A 19,449-nucleotide genomic window follows, 5' to 3' on the forward strand; every position below is an offset into this window, starting at 1 on the left:
TGTGCACATCTACCTCAGTGTAACAATCTCTCCAGAGGTGAGTAGTAATATAACCGTGAGCTCTAGACAGAGGAAAACGCTTTCTTAAATGCATTTTTTGAGCGGAAAATTTGTTACCGTATTTTTCTACAGGGTGGTAAAACTGATTGCCCTAGTGAAAATAATAATAATAATAATTAAAAAAATAGACTGCTTAAGTCGATGTGAGGATGAAAATCTAAACGGTCTCTTTCTTTCGGGGCAAGATACACATCACCCACCCCCTCCATTTGAGGGCATCAAAGACCCTGACAAATTATTCCAACACATGTAGTCCAGCATGTTAGACCAATAATCGATACGAGGCGAGTGGAAAGCCGACACGCTACCATTAGCCAACTAAACTCTCAGGGCAAGGTGTTTCACTACAGCACCTTCAGCCTAACCCCACACCACCATCACTATCATCTTCTTCTACAACCCTTTTTTATCCTTTTTCTAAATGTCAGTGGGTGGAGAGTGTTCACTTACTCTTTAAATTTACATCTGGTTTGATATTTCAGTGTTATGTGTAATGCCCTTCAGGGAGAACAACAGAAGGGAAAGATCCATTTTTTTTAGCTCGTTGACGCAATCAAGCAACCAGTAATTACAATGCAAACAAATAATGAGAGTGTAAAAGCTTGGCGCCATAGTGGCCTGACAATTCTCCTGCCCGGGGCGGGGGGGGGGGGGGGTCATGCAAGAGAAAATGTGCTAGGAGATCTGCCAGCTTCTAACAAAAAGCATCAGCTAAAATAAAGCAACAAAACAAATCAGTCATCTTTCCCATCAATGTTTCTCATATTACATGGGCAAAGGGTTTTACAGTGCTTTGCTAAACTAATTGCGGGAGCTGATCGACGCATCACGGGTGGGGGTGGGGGGGACATGATGATATTGGTCAGTCTTTCTTGTGCTACAGTCAGAATAGGATTAAGCAATGCACAATTAACTAATCTAGATTTTTGCTCTGCCTCTCAATTTATTAGAATATGACAACAGCAGCGACTTCGACCATTTCTGTCAGCCATTTGAAACTGGGTGCAGAAGGTTCCCAGATGCTGTGAGTTGGCTGTTGTTTAAACAACACAACCTAGAGGAAATCCTGTGTTTTTAGGAAGACTTGAAGCACACTTGAAATCTTCTGCATGTCACTTTTTAAAACATCACCATCTTATCAATTTTGCTCTCTTCACACATTTCTTTTCCATTATTTTTCTTCTTCTTCTTCTTCTTTCAGCTTGTTCTCTGTTTCTCAAGGGTTGCCACAGCAGATTTTATAGTTTCTATTGGTACCCTGTGAGGGCACAGCACCTATGGTGGTCGTTGTTAACCCGGGCCTTGACCGAAATGGTAGTGAGCCTCGACCGGACAATCCATGGTCTACTCAATCCACATAAGGATTTGGAAAAAATTTAAGCTGCCCTTCCTGACACAACCACTAACCCTTTTCCATTCTTTTCCTTTCTAACTCTTTTCCATTATTCATTTGTGATAAAAGTTGCTGAAGTTGATTACTTGTTTACTGGCATGGCACTCCAGGAATGCCATTGATTACGATGCAGAATCCCCACTTTTCAATGGCATGCTCTCCGGCACAACACGCATGTGACCAGTTACCTGGCTAACCACTACATTTCAGACAGAATGGCAAGTAGGTGTAATCATGTCATGATATTCTGCAATAATGCATGAAATACACTAAAAAACACACACACAGAGATGGAAAAGATGATTGGACACACTTGTGTAGGGACTGTTACAATCGGGCATTGACAACAGGACATGGAGGAACCAATGTACCTTAGTCCCATTAATAAATACAATCAGTGTGAATTGCTTTGAGGACAACTCCGGTCTTTCATTTCGTTTGCTAATTTTGTTTCACTTCCTTAGCAGTTCAGTTGCAGTTTGATGGAAATTATGATATAATTGTATGTACCTTAAGAATTACAGTCTTGGGGAGAAGGGACTGAGGTTGCATGTTGCATGATGCAAAGATTCATTTTCCAAGAGCAATAACAGTCAGATTAATATTTTGGTCCATTTACCGTCAGAGCTCTAAGGCTCTGACCCACAGTGTGACCACTTGATCATCCCTCACTTGGGACGCAAGTCACCCAGAGATTCACTACAATTCTTATTCTGATGTTGACCTGCAATTATTTAGTCCACAGTAAATAGCAGCATCAGCAAAACACCTTTAGATAAAAATGAAATGCTAATATACTTTTCAGTACCCTCTGACAACCTCCCAACCTCAAGTTCAGTGATATTTTCACTTCAATTGAAGGTTTATGCTATTTTGTTTGTTTGTTTGTTAGGACGCATACATTTTTGTGACCTTAGGGCCAGTAAAACCCATTAAAAACCTATTCTATGATTTCAAGAATTGCATAATTGTTGGCCCCAACTGAATGAAAGGCCTATTTTGTGGAAAGAGCTTTTTTTATTTTTATTTGAAAGCATCTTCCTATGTTCTTTACCAATGACCCTTACTTTGAGTCTGATGTTATTCATTCAGATGCATTGTGAACAATGGTTACACAATTTTGCTGCACATTACTATAAAAACAAACTCAACATTGCGCGTGAAAGAGCCTTATTTGGGACAACGGCCAAAGACTTCAATTCACGAGTTTATAAAAGAACGAACAGCCCCAAGTGGGCCATGATTTGTACATGAAACGTCACTTCGAAAGCACAGAAAAGCTTATATTAGGCGTGCACACACGCATGAACAAACACACATATATGTTGAGGTGTAAAGTCTCGCTGACCTGATGTGAAAGCATTTGCAATGTTCTCCACACACAATGATACACTCATGCACACACTCACGCAAATATATACACAATAACATTCACTCACACACGCACACACACACACACACACACACACACACACACACACACACACACACACACACACACACACACAAACGTTAACACACACAACCACATCATGTCAGGGTGTAAAAAAAGTCTTGCTGACCTGATTAGAGTGAGAGCATTGGCAATGTTCCTCACACACAACGACACACAGGAACACACACACTTACCACCCAAAGCCTCCAAAGGAGACGCTTCTCTTCCTCCTCAGCATGGTGTCTGTCTCTCGCACTCTCTCTCGCTCTCTCTTCCAGTCTTTGTCTTCGCTGATTGAAACGCTCCGCTCTCCTCTTATTGTGTCTGGAAAGGCTGGATCCTCATCAGTCAGCTAGTGCCCTCATGCCCCCCCACCCCACCCCACCTCCTTCTCTCGCTCTCTCTATCCTCCCTCCCTCTCTTTCGTTTGTCGTGCCGGCCCTCCCTTCTCCCTCCCTCTTCACTGCCTCTCTATCTCCTCATCTCTCCGTCTAAAAATACACGCTTCTCTCCACCAGCCACTTTGCCTCGCTCTCCTCCCACCTCGCTCTCCACCTGTTTCTCTCACGCATTGTTTCTCTCTCTACATACATTTCTCCCTCTTTCAACCTCTCTCGCGCTCTCTCTTTTTCTGTCCCCTCACCGTGTCTCCTCGCTGTCTCTGCCCATCTCACTCCCACCACTCTGTCTCTCTATGCACCCCCCATCTATCCACTCTCTCTCGCTGAGGTTTCACACCTGACTTTGATCTCTCTCTCTCTCTCTCTCTCTTCTCTCTCTCTCTCTCTCTCTCTCTCTCTCTCTCTCTCTCTCTCTCTCTCTCTCTCTCTCTCTCTCTCTCTCTCTCTCTCTCTCTCTCTCTCTCTCTCTCTCTCCATTCAACCACCCACTAGGTTGGATGGGGAGAGAAGACAAGAAGACAGAGAGAAGAGAAGAGAAAGCACAGGAAGGTTAGGGCTTGAGACAACAGGGGAGGAAAGGGAGGATGGCATATAAAGAGTGTTTTCCTTCGTTCTCTCTCTGTCACTCTCAAGTCTCTCCCTTGGCTCAAGGGACACGTGTCATGACAAAGCAAAAGACACTGTCAGGCCCAAAACAAACCCTGTCAGGCCTGAACAACTAAGTCCAGTGGGGGTTTGAATAAACTGAAATAAGGGTAGGTTCATTTATTTATTTTGTCACGATGCGAGGACACTGTTGATAATCAGACAAATGTAATTTCATTTCTAGGCGTTCAATGCAAGCGGAGGGTTAACTGTTGTGTTACCGTGAAGTTTCAGTTGACACTCAACACAGCACAACACAATGCAACACAACACAACACAGCACGACACAATGCAACACAACGCAATGCAACACAACACAATGCAACACAACGCAGCGTAACACAACACAACACAATGCAACACAACACAGTGAAAAGTGATTTAATACTCAGTTCAGGTGGAATGTGGAGTTTGCATGTTCCCCCGATGTCTGCGTGGGTTTTCTCCGGCACTCCCGTTTCCTCCCACCATCAAAAAAGACATGCATTTTAGGGTTAATACTCCTGTCTGTGCCCCTGATCAAGGAAATAGGAAGAAATAACGAGTTGGTCCCCGGGCGCTGCACGGCGGCTGCCCACTGCTCCTAGCTACACAGCTATGATGGGTTAAATAAAGAAAGTAAATTTCATCTGTATGTATGTACAAAATGACTAATAAAGCGTATTCTATTCTATTCTATTTCTGGTTACAGAGGGATTTATCAATCTTTAGATCGGTCTTGATTACTAAATTTGAAACATTATCTAGAATTATGTACCTAGCTTTTTCTTAAGTCATTCCTGACAATTTAATTAAATCAATTAATATAACAATTGTAAATCTTATTTGGAAAAACAAACATCGTTGCCTTACAAAAGGGGATGTGGTAAAATCGATAGCAGAAAGGGGTTTAAATGTGACTGACTATCAGATAATGAATGGAATGATAAAATGGTTACAAAAGTTCATACAAAGTAAGATTTTGTATGGTTTTGTATTCCTTCTAAAATATTTGATAAATGTGGGGGGATCGATTCTGTTAATATGTGATTTCTTTATTGCTAAACTACCGATTAAGCTATTTAAATTTCATCAGCAGATTTTTTCTCTCTCTCGCCTTTTTCTCCCCAATTGTTTCCGGCCAATTAACCCAACTCTTCCGCGCCGTCTCCGTCCCTGCTCCCTGCTCCACCCCCTCTGCCGATTCAGGGAGGGCTGCACTACCACATCCCTCCTCCGACCTGGGGCGTGGGAAGACGTTCTAAGTAGGGGGTGCTGCCAACCGAATGTAAAAGTGTGACGTGATTATTGATATATTTTAAATCAATTTACCACATTTTACAGAAAGAGCCATACAGATGAATGAATACGTTTCCTCAACAAATAATTTCTTCAATAAATAATCAAATATTACTTTTAACCCGTCGTCAGTGTCACGGCCATTACTAGCCTTATATTGATGTTTTTTTTTTCGTTCTCATTTCGGCATATCGCAGGTTAGCCTACTGCTGCGTCTGAGATGGCAGGCTATTCCCATCTCCACTAGAGGGTACTGCGGCACTTTCCGCACCCCCACCCCCCACCCGTCCCGCGCCCCTGCCTCCAATACACGTGGGGTCGCCAGCCGCTTCTTTTCACCTGACAGTAAGGAGTTTCGCCAGGGGGACATAACGTGTGGGAGAATCACGCTACCCCCCCCCCAGTCCCCCCGCCCCAAACAGGCGCCCCGAATGACCGGAGGAGGCGCTAGTGCAGCAACCAGGACACATACCCACATCCGGCTCCCCACCCCCAGGCACGGCCAATTGTGTCCGCAGGGACGCCAGACCAAGCCGGAGGTAACACGGGCATTCGAACGGCAGTCCTTGTGTTGGTAGGTAACGGAATAGCCCACCATACTATTCGGACACCAGAAGGTCCTTTTATACTGGAAATTGATTTACAAACACAATTTTACTCCACAGCGATCGCTGATCTGGAATAACAGACGCATCTCGTTTAAAAGAAACGTTTTATGTTATTGTGATTGGGTGGAGAAAGGTATCAGACGCATTTGAAAAATCTTTTAAAGACTCCAGGATAATTGGAACCTGATTTTCATTTTCAGATAAAGACATGTATCATCAGCCAGTTGGCTTATCTTTAGACAATTATCCCCAATCTGTATGCTCTCGATATCTGAACGGTGAACAACATATAAATTAAGAAGTTCTGCAACTATCAAAAATAAATAAGCGAATATTGGGCATCCTTGTCTTATTCCTCTTTGAACTTCAAAACGCAAAGAGGCAGTGAGGCATTACTATTGATGTTTTTACAGAGTTTGGATTATATTTCTAAAATCTTTACCAAAACCAAAATGAACCAAAGCTTCAAAATATAGGGGTGCTCAACAGTATCAAAGGCCTTTTAAAAATCTAGGAATAGTATAACTGCATCATCATGGATTAGATATGGATAGTTGATAATATCCAGGACAAGGCAGATATTGTTTGAGATGTGTCTACCTTTCATGAAGCCTGACTGTGTAACAGAAATTATTTCTTCCAAAGAAAGCTTTAATCCATGGGCATACAATGCAGCTAACAATTTGTAATCTGATTTGAGCATTGTTCATTGACGCCAATTATCTAAAAATAGAATGTCTTTGTTAGGTTTTGGTATTAATGTAATAAGTCCTTGCTTCATTGACTCCGGCAGCTCACCCTTTTTTGAACATTGCTCAAACAAATCTAAAACTAGCTCTCTAATATCATCCCAGAAAGTTTTATAAAACTCAAAGGTTAGACTGTCAAGGCCAAGGCTTTTATTTGGGGGGGGGGGGTCTTTTGTCTACTTCATCTAATTCTTCTAAGTTAAGTGGGCACTCACGAAAGTCAACACTATCTTGACTAATTTTTGGGATAAATGATTTAACTTTATCAAAGAAATACTTGCAATAAGGTAGGCTAAAAGGTGTAGTGTACATATTTTGATAGAAACTAGAAGCAAATGCAGAAACTGAAGATTCTTCACTAGTTAAGACTTAATTGATTTGGCGGGATGATATTTTTTGTTTTCGCTTCTTTTTTTCCTGTAATCTAAAAAAAATTACAGAATTATTTTCTCTAAATTCTAGTCACTTTGCCCTGGACCTCATGAAGGCACGTTTTGCCTTCTCAACATAAAGATAATTTAGCTTCTCCTGTAGTGAATATAGTTTCTCTTTATCATTGTCAGCCGGTTGAGCTATAGATAATATGGAACTTATTTCCTTTAAGATGTTAGAATTTCTAGAAGCATTCGTTTTTGAGAGGTCTTTGCAATATTTTGTAAGAAAATTTATGGCATTCAAATTTGAATAGTTCCCATTTCAAAACAGCAGATATATCAATCCAATTATTATTTTCCCAATACCTTCACAGTACGAAGGCTGCTGTAAGAGTGAACAGTTCAATTTCCAATACCCCAGATGTCTATGCTGTCTATTAACTGAATTAGAATTAACAAGGTCAATGTAGGCATGATCTGTTAAAGGAGTATGAGAGATTTTACTGGAAAGTAGCGAGGGTGTAGGACAATCAGAGATAAGCCAAAAAATCTATCCGTGATTTCTTTTACAAATCTTTTTTAAACCATATAATTGAATCCATATCGGTTGGATCAATCGGTCAATCAAGTTGCATTTTATGAATATATCTATAAGCATCTAACAAGGAAATGTTTCCAACAAAACTACTAATTACTGGATTAACTCCAACCAGCTACTCTAGTCACTTTTCAACAAACAGCAACGAAGTAAAAGTAAACAACCTTTTACCTTATTACTGTCGTGTTTTGTTGTTGAGTCTTAAATAATATGAGACGACTTATGGCACCTCTAGTCTCCATTTATTGTGCAACTCCCAAAAAAACAACAACAACAAAACACCGGCGACTGGTTCCCCGAGCCGCTTTTACCAAGTACGTCACGTGATACGCAGATCACGTCATGACGTATGACGCATCTCTCCTGTCAAGAACATTGTTTACATTTTTGTCTGTTAAAAAAAAACATAACACATAAACAATGTGAACCAAAGGCAAGCAATTATCCTTTGCCACAAAGATAGGGTTACAGCAATATTAGAACTTGTTAAATAATGTAAAAGAAAAAAAAGAGTTACAACAATTATACTATTATTATTTATTTCACTTGTTTTAATGAACAATGGATACATATCTCGCTGTTTACATTAATTTCCCTTTCTTTGGTTTTCTTGCTTGTTACCAACTATTACCATATATAAAATTTACTGAATGAGCCTCAGAGGTGCTTTAATCCTGATTTCTGTTTCATCATGTTCATTACTTCCCTTTACAGATGTTTCATATACAGGTGAATTTGCAGCTGTTTCAGACACAGGCGAGTTTGCATTATCAAAATTCATGTTTATTTCCTCGGTAACACTTTGTTCCTTTTCCGGTACCTTCAGTAAGTGTCTGTGATTTCTCCTGTATGTTGCTCCTTCTTGTGCTTGCACCTCATAGAATCCTGGAGTTACATTCTGCAGTACCATAGCTTCTAGGCTCCAGTGTTTTCCATCATGCAATTTGACCCTATCATTGAGTTTCAGCTTGCCCAGTTCTTTTAACCCTCTGTCATACTTTCTTCTCTGTTTCAGTTTGTCCTTTTGTTTTCTTTAACTAACCCTTTGTCTAGTACACATTCACTTTCCAGTAATTGTGACATCCGGGTTTTTAACTGTCTATTGAACAGCAGTTCAGCAGGCCACCGCCCGTGTGACAGTGGAGTTGACCTGTAGTTCAGTAGTGCTAAATAAGGATCAGTTTTAGAATCCACAGCTTTCTTGATTAGCAAGGTCACAATTTTCACTCAATTTTCAATGAGACTATTAGACTGTGGATACTTTGGGCTCGAAGTCACATGTTTGAACTCATAGGTCTTTGCAAAGTTGCAGAACTCCTCACAGCTTAACTGTGGTCCATTATCAGTCATTACATAATCAGGTATGCCATGACGTGTAAAAAAATGACTTGATATATGTGATAACCTGAGATGCTGTTGCGTTTTTTTTTAGGAGCGCCATGTCTGGAGAGTTTGAGAAATAGTCAACCAGAAGCACGTAGCTTTTTCCTTGTAGCTCAAACAGATCTATGCCCACTTTGCTCCATGCTTTACAAACTTTACACACCTCATTATTCTCAACCCACATGAGCTCTTTTGCCTGCTTGGTCCTAGGTTTCTGACAGGTTTCACATGAACGTATGGTCTGCTCTGTATCCGAACCCATACCCGGCCAGTATAATACTGCTTTGGCCCGTCTCTTAGACTTCTCCATACCAAGATGTCTCTCATGTATTTTGATCAACATGGTTCATTGCGAAACCTTAGGAAGCACAATTCTAGGACCCTTAAACAGAATGCCGTCTAATACTGACAACTCATCCCCGAACTGGTGGTAAGGTGCAGGTACACTGTGTACAGACCAACCCTGGGTGATTGCTTTAATTACATTTGTAAGCATGACATCCTCAGCTGTGGCCCTAGCTATGATGCTCCACATCTCATCAGAGAAGGGACAGCTTTTCTTGATCACATTGACATGAATGGTTTCATCTTGCTGATACTGTTGCGGTGGGACTGTGGTGTCCTATCCACGTGACAGCGTGTCTGCCACCAACAGTTCTTTACCAGGTCCGTATTCAAGCTCAATGTCATATTCTGCATTTTGTACCCTGACACACTGTCAAGTCAGCTTCTCCAAGAAATTTTTCTCCCAGACTCCTGTCACGCACCTCCATCACTATCCTGTCATGGACCAGCGAGTCAGCTAAACCGGCGAAATTGCACGACTGACTTTTCAACTTAATGTCTATCATAAATTCTTCAACAGTCTCTGACTCGGTCTCTCACATCTTTTTTGAGCCCGTGACAGACGATCTTAGCCGCCAATAGTCTTTGAGACAGCCTTCTGCCAGGGTGGGAGAAGCCATGGACAGCGTCAAAAACATGCCGCCTCCAGCCAGTGGAAATGACAGGCCGGGGCTGACCCATGGAGACATCGCACAAGAGCGTGGTGCCAGCATCGTCGAAAGCCATGTCCTCTAACTGTAGCCCCGTGACAGCAGTCCTGAAAGCCTGCACGTCCGGGTCGGCAGCCTGGTCAGCTGCCATGTGGGCATAGTCAAGATCCAAGTGGATGGCCCCCACGATGGCCCTGGAGAGGCAGTCGGCGACGAGGTTGGTTTTGCCAGCAACATGCTGTATGTCCTTGGTGAACTCCGAGATGTAGGGGAGCTGTCCTTGCTGGCGGGTGGACCACGGCTCAGCCACCGTGCCCATGGCGAACATCAGTGGTTTGTGATCCACAAACGCCGTGAACTGGCAGGCCTCCAGCAGGGAACGGAAGTGTCGACCAGCAAGGTAGAGAGCGAGGAGCTCCCGATCGAAGGTGCTATGTTTCCGTTCACTGGGGCAAAACTGTCAGCTGAAGAAAGCAAGCGGAAGTCAAGCATCGTTCACCCACTGCTTGTGCACCGCACCGACTGCACAGTCTGAAGTGTCTGTTGTAATGGCGATCGGAGCCTTGGGTGACGGGTGCGCCAGCATTGTTGCATTAGCCAGAGCAGTCTTAGTGTCCACAAACGCCTTGTCCCTCTCTGCAGACCAGTCCACAGTGTGTTTGGTGACTTTGCCTTTCAGGGCCTCATACAGGGTTCGCATGAGTTGAGCCCGTCGGGGGATAAAGTGACGGTAAAAGTTCACCATGCCGAGGAACTCCTTTACGGACTTGACTGTGCGTAGTCGCGGGAAGTTCATGACAGCGTCTACCTTTGACAGGAGGGGTACTGCCCCGTCTTTGGTGACTCGGTGTCCGAGGAAGTCGATAGTTGTCAGCCCAAACTGGCACTTGGCTGGACTGACGATCAGCCGCTCGAAAAGAGTCCGGAGGTGGGACAGGTGTTCCGTGTTGGAGGTCATCTAGATAGACAAAAACAAAATGCAGGTCCCGTTGCACCGAATCCATAAGGCGCTGGAATGTCTGTGCGGCATTCTTGAGGCCGAACGGCATGCGGAGGAACTCGAACAGTCCAAATGGGGTGATTACCGCCGTTTTGGGGACATCCAGCGGGTGGAAGGGCACCTGATGGTATCCACGGACGAGGTCCACTTTGGAAAAGATGACTTTTCCAGCTAGGTGGGCAGAAAAATCCTGGATGTGTGGGACTGGGTAACGGTCCGGTGTTGTAGTATTATTGAGTCGGCGGTAATCCCTGCATGGGTGCCACCCGCAGCCAGGCTTCGGGACGATTTAGAGGGGTGAAGTCCACGGACTGTTGGAGATGTTCCTTATTCTCGAACTCCTCCCTGGCGGCGGTGAGCTTGGCCGGGTCGAGGCACCGAACCCGAGCATAGACTAGTGGGCCAGTGGTGGTGATGTGGTGCTCCATTCCATGCTTGGCGATGGAAGACGAGAAGGTGGGCTACGTGAGGACCGGGAACTCAGTGAGAAGCTGGAGAAAATCGTCTGCGGCGGAAAGCATGCTAGACAGTCTGATGGAATCTGCTCCGCTGAGAGTACACACTTCTGAGCAAAAAGTGACAGTGTCGATCTAGCGGCGGTTTTTGACATCCACAAGCAGCCCATAGGCGCATAGGAAATCTGCGCCGAGGAGTGGGACGGCCACTTTTGGTGACATTGTCCCAACCAAACCGCTGTCCTCCGAAATACAGCTCCACGTACTTAGTGACATACATAAGTGCGGATGGGGCTGCTGTTAGCGGCTTCCATGGGAGGGGGGGGGGCATATCCGCAGGACAGGATGTCTACTCTCCATGCGGGCAGGACGCTCCTTTGTGCAACCGCCGTCCAGAAATGGTATCTTGGATGAAGAGCAGCCTGCCAGTTCGGCCGAAGCACATGGCCACTACTGAGCGCCGGTCCCGGTGTTTCCCGCCGCACTGAAAATGCATGGAGATCGGCACCGCTTGGCCTTGGGTCCAAACTTTGCGTGGTAAAAACACAAGCCGTGGTCCTGCTGCCGTTGAGGAGCTGCTGCTGCGGCGACTGTTGCGTCTCCAGGCAGTGGTGAAAATGTCGGGGCAGGAAAAAACGCGGTTGAGCAGCGCTGTTGACCAGACAGGAAAATTTGATCAGCCTCCTCGGCCAGAGCATGACAGTCAGTGATGGCGGTGTTGGCTAAAGCAGCCAATACCTGAGAAGGCAGCTGTCGCAGAAACAGTTGGATGAAGGAGAAATCGGGCTTGTGCTCTCCCAGGAGATCCAGCATCCTGTCCATAAATTCAGGCGGCTTACTGTCACCGAGGCCTGGTAGGGAGAAGAGCCGGCTGGCCCGCTCAGCGTCAGAACGTTCAAAAGTTTTCAACAGGTGAGCCTCGAGTGTCTCGTATTTATCCTGCTGCGGAGGGTTTTTGAGGAGGTTCACCACTCTGGCTGCTGTTGAACTGCTGAGAGCCGCCACCACATAACAGTATTTTGTGGCGTCCGCGGTGATTTCCCGCAATGCGAACTGCGCTTCTGTCTGGGCGAACCAAGCCGAGGCGGACGACTCCCAGAACTCCGGCAGCTTGAGAGAAACCGCATTAGTCGTCATGTTCACAAAGAGTTGTCTTAGGAAACGTCCAGCAGACAAACGTCGGGGTCACCAAAGTGGAAATTGCAGGAAAGAAGAGACGGACAATTTCTCTCACTGACAACACGAAAGCGTGTGTCGTCTTTATTCTCTCTCCAAAACCAACAGCCCCAGCAACATGGCGCTGCCCCAACTAATCATCGTCGTAGCTCACACTGTTAACCCGGAAACACTTTCTTAAAGCGACCAGAATCGATTATGGGGAATTGTGTCCATAAAATCGGATTCGGCGGCAAGATGGCGGACTGAGCAGCCGCATACTCTCAGAGCAATGTGTAAAGTTCCTCAAAGTAAGTTATTGGTTTACTTTTACCCCCACTAAATAGTCTAATAACATAGTCACTAAGAAGTCGCAGGTATGCGCGGATGCGGGGATTCGTTTCACCGAGGACTTGACCAAGGATGAAAAGGTGGAGAGGGGGAGACTTTGGCCGCAGATCGAACAAGCAAGGAAGGCTGGTGAAAATGCGTATTTCCGCGGATCGTTTGGATTCATAAATGGACGCCATATTTATGCTAAAGAGTGAGAGACAAATGTCTAGAGACATGAGAGGACGACGGAAAATACGAGTTTAAAGGTGGAGGTTTGGTTTTTTATGTTTTTGTTTATTTGATATAGGAGGAACGTTCACTCTTTTCATTTCTAAAGTTAAGCAAACTTTTAGTTTTTTATTGTTATTGCTGAGTTCGAAAACAGCACTTTGTTACATTGTTGACGTTAATACAAGTTTATCTTTTATTTCATTAAACGCAAGGGGTCTCAGAGACAATGTGAAGAGGAAGGCTATATTTTTATTTTGTAAAGGGCAAAAAGCCCAATGCACTTTTTTTACAGGAAACTCATTCATGTGACGCTGATGCCACCTTCTGGTCAAACCAATGGGGAGAGAAAATCCTGTTCAGCCACGGCTTTAAGCGTTCTGGTGGTGTAGCCATATGTTTCAATAGATGTCCTGGGAAGGTAGTTAATTTCAGAAATGATGACGATGGTCACTGGCTTGCAGTTGTGTTAAATGTTGAAGGACCTTTTGTTATTCTGATAAATGTCTGTGGATATAACAATAGTAAACAAAACAAATTGTTGTTATTGAAGGTGACTGATGTTATTTCTGAATATAAGGAAGTCTATCATACTGAATTTATTCTGATTGGTGGAGACCTAAATTTGACACCTGATAAATGGCAGGACAGGTGCCCTTCTAGTAGATACAGTACTAACCAGTATAATAAAATGTTGTTTGATTTTATCAACGCCAATGCTCTAATAGATGTTTGGAGAGACAGGAATCCAGATGTTAGTCAATTTTCATGGGTTAAACCAAATGGCAGTTGTAAATCCAGAATAGATTTATGGTTAGCAACATCTGAAATTGTAAAGTGTGTGTCAGATGTGTCAATTTCTAGTGCTCCCTTAACAGATCATTGTTTAATTCATCTTGTATTGAATCCAGAGAGTAGGACTAAATATAAGAAAGACTATTGGAAGTTTAACGCAGACCTCCTCAAAGATGAGGCGTATGGTAAATCTATCAAAGATTTATTACAGAAAATTAAGAAAGATAGGAGTATAACTAGCTGCAGTAGTAGATGGGAATTTTTTTAAATTGAAAGTGAGGGAATTTTCCATAAGTTTTAGTAAATCTAAATGTAGACAACAAAGAGAGTATGAGGTCAAATTAGTACAAGACATAAGTGATTGCTGTAATAAAACATTAGTATCTGATGTTGATAAAAGCCATTTTTATTAGCTTACAGGCCAAGCTTGACAATTGATATCTTAAAAAAGCACAAGGTGCCTATATAAGATCTCGTGCTAAGTGGATAGAAGAAGGGGGAAAAACGGCTTATTTCAGTGGACTAGAAAAAAGGAGACAGGAGAGAAAGGCAATTAACATGTTAGTGATCAATGATGTTGAATGCACAGATCATAAAATGATATCTGAAGAAGTGTATAGATTTTATTCTAAACTGTATTCATCAGAATACTCTGTTGACGATTCGATTGCATTTCTAGAAAATGTAAAAACACATATCCCCAAAATAGATTTAACGTTTAGAGAGATTTGTGACTCTGAGATCCAAATGGTAGAATTAGACAATGCAGTTAAGAGGATAGCAGTAGAAAAAGCTCCAGGACAAGATGGTCTGACCTCCAATCTCTATAAATTCTTTTGGGAGGATATAAAAGGGATTTTATTTGATGCTATAAATGACATGATTAGGAATATGACAATAACTCCTACAATGAAACAGGGATTAAAAACACTTACACCCAAACATGGTAAAGATAAAAGTTAATATTGACAATCTATACGCCCTATTACACTGTTGAAAACTGACTACAAAGTTTACACATGTGATTGCTGACAGATTAAGGGACGGTATGATACAGATTATAAGTGACACCCAGTCTGGTTTTCTTAGAGACAGATCTATACATAATATAGTAATAATATAAGATTGGTATTAGACTTATTAGATTATAGCCATTTAATTGAAGATGATGTAGTTATTTTATTTTTGGACTTTTACAAGGCCTTTGACATGGTTGAACATCCATACATTATACAAACACTGGAATATTTTGGTTTTTGGAAAAAGTTTATAAAGATAATTGAAATGTTATATGACGATATTAATAGTTTGGTTTCTCTGCCATTTGGAACATCAAGGTGTTTTGAAGTTAAACGAGGTATTCGTCAAGGTTGTCCATGCTCACCTTTATTATTTATTATTGTGGCCGAATTATTAGCTATCCTTATAAAAAATAGTTTTAGACATCCAACCATTAAATGTTATGGGAAGATCTTTGGTTATTAGTCAGCTAGCAGATGACAGCACTTTATTCTTAAAGAACACAGCACAGATTCCTGCTGCATTGAATGAGGTGTCTCTGTGTTCAAAAGCTTCTGGTTTACATTTAAATATGAAGAAGTGTGAGTTATTGGCTATTCATGTGCACAATATTCCAGTAAAGAGTGAAGTTAAATATTTGGGAATCATAATTACAAAGGATAAAAATATTAGGGAAACATGTAATGTGGTAAATAATATACAGAACTGTAGAACTATTCTTAATAGTTGGCTCCAAAGAGACATCCATTTTTGGACACATTTTACTTACCAAGATGGAGAGTTTATCTAGACCAGTGGTACTCACTAATTTTCTCAGGAGAGCCACTTATGAGTAAGACCATTCCTCAAAGAGCCACAGAGCTTCCAAAACATTTCGCAAATACAAAGCTACACACAGAGGCTATACGTCTACCCATGATCCCACGCTGTTACGTAGCCTACGTTCTTTGACGTATCTTCAGTATGTTGCCATCTGCTGGATAATTCATTTCAATGTGCTAAAACAGGACACAAACGGAACCTATAGAGTTATAGCTATGTTCTTATTATCATCAGTGGATCTATATGAGGCGCAAAACAAAGTCTCATGAGCCGCGTAAAGAGTAACACTGATCTATACTCATCTATCCAGCCTATTCATTAGATATACCTGATAAATTTAGAAAATTAATTAAGATAACTTCAACTTTATTTGGAAAAATAAGCATCATTATTTAAGGAGAGGTGATCTTGTGAAATCTGATGAGGAAGGGGGTCTAAATGCAATTGATTTTGATCCAATGAATGGCATCATCAAACTAAAATGGTTACAAAGTTTTGTTAAAAAATGTGAAAGTTTTTGGTTTGATTTTCCATCCAAAATCTTCAAGAACTTTGGTGGTATAGACTTCTTTTTAAGATGTGATTATGATATTCCTAAACTACCTGTTAAGTTATCTGCTTTTCATCAACAAGTCCTCTGTTATTGGAAATTGATATACAAGCATAACTTTACCCCACACACAGTCCCAGTATGGAATAATAGATGCATATTAATCAAGAGAAAATCTTTGTATTACAAAGACTGGATGGGGAAAGGTATCTGGTCCATTATGCATCTATTGGATAGTTGTGGAAATTTTTTAACATATGATGCTTTCATTGGAAAATACAATCTGGTTTGTACTAATAAACAATACAACGCAGTAATCAAGGCAATTCCGCAAGCAATGATTATTTTAATCAAAGGCATGCTGACTTATTCTGTGGTTATTCCACAAATGCCTACTTTAGTCATAGATGGATGTAGTTTTTTAGATAAAAAATGCAATAATAAGTTATTAAGGACTAATCTCACCTCAATTTGTTTCTCTTCACCCTTGAAAAGGAAATTTTTGTTCAAAGAATACACCAGAAATTTTATAATTAAGATAAGAACCAGTTACCTTTCCTTTCCAATCCCACCCAAGGCTAAATAAGTTCACTTTAAAATGTTGAATGGGATCAACCCGTGCAATGACTTCTTACACCAAAGGTTTAATTTAGATTTAAATATTTGCACTTTCTGTAACGCAGACATTGAAACAATAGAACATCTTTTTTTCTCGTGTAGATTAATTAGGACCTTTTGGGATGCTTTTCAAAATTGGATAACCTACAATGATCAAATTACTCAGATTTTAACATGAAAATATAAAATTTGGTTTACAATTGGAGGGCAAGAAAACAGAATTTGGGAATAATAATTTAATTATTTTGGCTAAAGTTTTTCATACACAAATGTCGCTTTTTTAAAAATTATTCCAATGTTTGCTGCATGTAAAAATGAGATAGTTCTATATAAAAAAGATTTAAAATGTTGTAAAACTCGAAAAGCCCTATGTCTTTATCAGCATCTATGTACCTTAATTCCTGATTGACCACTTGTTTTATTTTTATTTTTTTCTGTTTTTGTAATTTAATTTTGTTATGATTATGCTTGCTCAGTTTCTTTTGTTTGTTGTAAAATATATTCTCTTGAATAGGATGTGCCTTGTTGATTGTATAATATTGACAATAAAAAAAAATATCTATAGAATCCGCTACAAGATATAAATTGCATAATATACAGTGCATCCGGAAAGTATTCACACCCCTTCTCTTTCCCCACATTTTGTTATGTCACAGCCTTATTCCAAAATGGATTAAATTCCTTTTTTTCTCATCAATCTACACACAATACCCCATAATGACAAAGTGAAAAAGGTTTTGTAGAAATTTTTGCAAATTTATTAAAAATAAAAAACTGAAATATTGCATGTACATAAGTATTCACACCCTTTGCTATGACACTCAAAATTGAGCTCAGGTTCATCCTGTTTCCACTGATCATCCTTGAGATGTTTCTACATCTTGATTGGAGTCCACCTGTAGTAAATTCAATTGATTGGACATGATTTGGAAAGGCACACACCTGTCTATATAAGGTCCCACTGTTGACAGTGCATGTCAGAGCAGAAACCAAGCCATGAAGTCAAACGAATTGTCTGTGGACCTCCGAGACAGGATTGTATCGAGGCACAGATCTGGGGAAGGGTACAAAAAAATGTCTACAGCTTTGAAGGTCCCGAAGAGCACAGTGGTCTCCATCATTCATCAATGGAAGGAGTTTGGATCCACCCGGACTCTTCCTAGAGCTGGCCGCCCAGCCAAACTGAGCAATCGAGGGAGAAGGGCCTTGGTTCAGGGAGGTGACCAACAACCCGATGGTCACTCTGACAGAGCTCCAGTGTTTCTCTGTGGAGATGGGAGAACCTTCCAGAAGGACAACCATCTCTGCAGCACTCCACCAATCAGGCCTTTATGGTAGAGTGGCCAGACGGAAGCTTCTGCTCAGTAAAAGGCACATGACAGCCCGCTTGGAGTTTGCCAGAAAGCACTTAAAGGACTCTCAGACCATGAGAAACAAGACTCTGTGGTCTGATGAAACCAAGATTGAACTCTTTGGCCTGAATGCCAAACGTCACGTCTGAAGGAAACCAGGCACCTCTCATCACCTTGCTAATGCCATCCCTACAGTGAAGCATGGTGGTGGCAGCATCATGCTGTGGGGATGTTTTTCAGCAGCAGGAACTGGGAGACTAGTCAGGATCGAGAGAAAGATGAATGGAGCAAAGTACAGAGAGATCCTTGATGAAAACCTGCTCCAGAGCGCTCAGGACCTCAGACTGGGGCGAAGGTTTACCTTTCAACATGACAACGACCCTAAGCACACAGCCAAGACAACGAAGGAGTGGCTTCGGGACAAGTCTGTCAATGTCCTTGAGTGGCCCAGCCGGAGCCCAGGCTTGAACCCCATTGACCATCTCTGGAAAGACCTGAAAATAGCTGTGCAGCGACGATCCCCATCTAACCTTACAGAGCTCGAGAGGATCTGCAGAGAAGAATGGGAGAAATATCCCAAATATAGGTGTGCCAAGCTTGTAGCTTCATACCCAAGAAGACTTGGGTCTGTAATCACTGCCAAGGGTGCCTCAACCAAGTACTGAGTAAAGGGTGTGAATACTTATGTACATGCAATATTTCAGTTTTTTATTTTTAATAAATTTGCAAACATTTCTATAAAGCCCTTTTCGCTTTGTCATTATGGGGTATTGTGTGTAGATTGATGAGAAAAAAAAAGGAATTTAATCCATTTTGGAATAAGGCTGTAACATAACAAAATGTGGGGAAAGTGAAGGGGTGTGAATACTTTCAGGATGCACTGTATAGGCTCCAGCATCTCCGCGACCCTGACAGCAGGATAAGCAATTTGGATAATGGATGGATAATATAGAAACCCCGATTCCAATGAAGTTGGGACGTTGTGCAAAACGTAAATAAAAGCAGAATACAATGATTTGCAAATCCTTTTTGACCTATATTCAATTGAATACACTACAAAAACAAGATATTCAATGTTCAAACTGATAAACTTTGTTTTTTTGCAAATATTCACTCATTTTGAAATTGAATTTGATGCCTTCAACATGTTCCAAAAAAGCTGGGACAGGGGCATGTTCACCACTGTGTTACATCACCTTTCC

The sequence above is a fragment of the Lampris incognitus genome, chromosome 8 (assembly GCF_029633865.1).
Source record: "Lampris incognitus isolate fLamInc1 chromosome 8, fLamInc1.hap2, whole genome shotgun sequence".
In the NCBI taxonomy this organism is placed as follows: Eukaryota; Metazoa; Chordata; class Actinopteri; order Lampriformes; family Lampridae; genus Lampris; species Lampris incognitus.